The following is a 3,975-nucleotide window of genomic DNA, read 5'->3' on the forward strand; positions in this document are numbered from 1 at the left end:
CTTTAGTTTCTTCTTCCTTCTGATCGGCCTTCATGCAGGCTTAAGCTATCTCCCGATATGCGGCTCCTGGTATTAGTTATTACTTTAGCCTTTCATGGGCGCTATGAAATATCCATGACACAATCTTCTAACAATTCAATCCTTTGTCTATGCCCTGGGATCAATTCTTTCTTTTAACTTATACCGGAGTCTTTTACGGCTATATGATTGTCATCATATATGCTGCATGGATAATACTCCAAAATCTTAAGTGCGTTTATAACGTAACTAACTCTGGATCATTGATTGAATAATTCCTTTTGTTCTTTCTTAGCTTTCTTTAAACATAAGCTATTTCTTCTCATGGTCGTTCTGCCACTTGTTGCGTGCATACTTAGCTTATCTTAGTTCTCATGTATGTCGGAATTTTGTGCAATTCATATGATCTCGAATATCTTTTTATTTTTTCTTTTACTCCCCGTTCATTAGCCATGGTAGGTGCCACTTTCTTATAGAGTGCATACAACGTTGTAGCGAGATTGTTTTACATGGCCCTTTCTACTTCAAGTTACTATGCTTAGGTTGAAGCCTTCTTCCTTGTTTATTCAGCTAGTCTTTCATTGTAGTACTTAGGGAGGACCCTCTGACTCTTGTTAAGCTGCGATCTTATTACATTATATACTTGACAGAATTTTTGATGTCTTTCCTCGCCTATAATTATCCGCCATTGCTTACTTCCACGCCCTTGTGCTTGTAGGGTTGCTTCTGAATTGATATTTTTACTGTCTTCCCAGTGGAATTCTCTTTTATTTCCGTTATACTCATATGGTACCTTTAACTACCCCAACTCCTAACTGAATATTTCTCAAGTATTGTAATATCATATATGCGAGGCTGAATTCACTATATTGGGTTTTACTATGTTTATCTTGCACGATCTGCTGATTTGTCCGTGTCCTCTTGTCTAGCCATTAACTAGGCTCTTCTTGAATCAACTAATAACTACTCATTGGCCCATTCTCATATCAATATTCCGCGTAATCTTTCTTGGGTTATTTCCTTTGTCTTAGCTTACCTCTCGCACTAGCTCCTTTTTTTATCAATAACATCCCGGGCAGGAACCCTTACTTCCTTTCCTTGACGGCGTGCTTGCATAATGTTTTGGAATCGTAGCATATTAGTAGGATTTGGATAATTACAGTCTTATTCCTTTCTCATTTTTATCGTATTCTTCCTTTACCATTCCATAGTTACTAGAACCACTTAATTCTGACTTAATGCCACATCACACCATATTCCCCCTTTTAGGGGAGCACTAAGATTTTGTGCTACGATGATCTACGTATAGATGTTTTACCTTTTCATCTTTGGCGTCTTTTCACATCATCGATGATCCTTACTCGCCTCGCGGTAATCCTTTTGTACCAAGGATAACAAATTTCCTTACTCGCGAGGGTGAAACTTAGTATAACTGGCACATACAGTCCCTTAAGCATAACTTTGCTCACATTACTTGCTTTAGGGAAGCGTTTTCCTGAATGATCATTCTCTGAATTTCTCCTGAATCTTCTTCTATTGTCCATTCTATTTTCGCCGGAACGAAATCTAAAATTCTTATGATGTCGACCATTCTCAAATCACTCAGTCCCTAATTCATGTTTAGTTTATCTTGTTCACCAACCCATACTGATTTCTATTACTCTGGGGTCTAACTTTCCTTCTGGTAGTCGCGTTGGAATCACGAACTTATTTCTCGAAATAAGGATATGACTTAATGGCCTGTACTCGTTTGTTATCTCAAGTCCTGTCACCTCTCATCTCTTCCTTTACTTAACTATAGACTCTGTAATACTGTCATTTATTTTTATTTATCGTTGTCATCCATGTATCACATCTTACTCATAATGCTTCATTAACTCTCTTCTTATTTCCCTACTAACATCTCTGTCTATCACTTTATTTTGAAAATTCCAACAAGACATTCTTTTGCTTTTAGCTCCCCTTGCTCCATCCCCTAGCTCTTCGGGTTGCCTAACATTCTCGCTCTACTTGGGACGGGAGCCACACTAAGGCAATATTTATCCCTTCAAGGCTTCCAGTGCCTATCCTTGTAGTACTCATATCAAGCTGTACTATTTTAGAGTGCACCATCTGGGTGTCTCACAAGGAGATCTATTATCATATTTGCAATATCCTTCGGAAATGTCAACTAACACAAACAATCCATTCACTATTTTGGGTTACTCTAACCCCAGCCGGATCCTGATATCCCTTCCTTCTCTTAAACTACACCTGTCAGCTCCCACAGGCATAATTGAGATGTGTGTGGCTAATTGTGTATAACTCCGTTACTATTGAAAGTAACTCAGAATGCTTATATTTCTTTGCTTGAATTGTAAAAACGGTTAACCTTCATTAACTGGGTACCTTGTACCCTTCTTCACCTTACTTCTTTTACTTGCTGAAACTTGTGTCTACCTTTCGATTCTCTTATTCCTTTTTACCTAAGAGTGGATAGATATTCTTGCCTTAGGGATCCTTATCAAGAAGATTACACATCTTAGTATACATATAATCTGCTGAATACCTCAATTTTATCCATCATAAGCATGATGCAAAATCGATTTCCTCTGACTCAACTCTTCCACAGCTACATCTCTTACCAATCGTCTTTCTGGATGTAGGTATCATCTTATTACGAATAAAATATAATTTAGGAATTTGAATTCTTACAAGTGAGCTTTACCACACGATCTAGAGTAAGAAGAAAGAGTGACAGTCCTAAATGCGCTGTAGCCTTATACTTATAAGTGTGGTGCATAACACACCCATAAACAAGACTCTACTAGACACAGCTTAAAGACTCCCTAGGATAGAACTGCTCTGATACCACTTTTGTCATGACCCAAACCGATGGACTGTAATGGGGACCCGGTACCTTATTCAACCGAGTACCAACATAACATATCTTTTCGTATCATACTATCATAGATAACTGAGCCGGAGAGGCTGCCGTGAGATAAGTAAAATACAACATGAAATACCAACTTATACTTAAGACATATGGGCCTACAAGGCCAAAATGAGCACTCTTACACTGAACATAGGCCGACAAGGCCATACAATCTTTCATATACATGACATCTGTCTACAAGCCTCTAAGAGTACATAAACATCGTAAAGGTCGGGACAGAGCCCCGCCATACCAATCAACACATGTTCTAATCATACTGACCAAATAGCAACTTCGAAGCAAATGGAGCGCACCAACACCTTCCGCTGAGATGATAGCCTACTTGGAGGACTCTCATCCTGTCTAATGGAACCTGCGGGTATGAAACGCAGTGTCCCCAAGCAAAAGTGATGTCAGTACAAATAAAGTACCGAGTATGTAAGGAATGAAAATTAGTAAATAATAGACATGAGAGAAACATGGAGTAAAAGACTTAACATGTAATTCTGAATAGCCGTGTGAATCATTTAATATTATAATGGCATGCATATGCATATAACTGTCATACCATGCATAGGTATATGTGTTCATAACATCATCAAGCCTCTGAGGGCATCCCATCATATCATCTCGGTCACTGTGGGCAAAACATCAACGTATACCAGCTGATCAGGTGGTTGTGCGTATATAATGCCGTAACCTTTTTTCATATCCCATATAAATATATATACGCGTATATAACGCCTTCTGGTCATGGGTCAATGTACATGTATAAATGCATGAAATGCATAAGAAATACGTTAATAAGATTTCTCGAATATCATAAAATCAATATGTCTTTCGGACAAATTTTATCAAATACGTATTTTTTTGAGACCCATAAATAGAGGATATAATAATAATTCACATAGGGAATCAAGAATATAGACACCCCTAGTATTTCTATAAATAGAGTCATTTATGAAAGTTGCGTATTTTGCTCGTTTCGTTTGTATCATTTGGATCATGCCAAAAAGAAAGAAGGGATAGCTTTAACATACCTG

The sequence above is a fragment of the Nicotiana tabacum genome, chromosome 17 (genome assembly GCF_000715075.1).
Source record: "Nicotiana tabacum cultivar K326 chromosome 17, ASM71507v2, whole genome shotgun sequence".
Lineage (NCBI taxonomy): Eukaryota > Viridiplantae > Streptophyta > Magnoliopsida > Solanales > Solanaceae > Nicotiana > Nicotiana tabacum.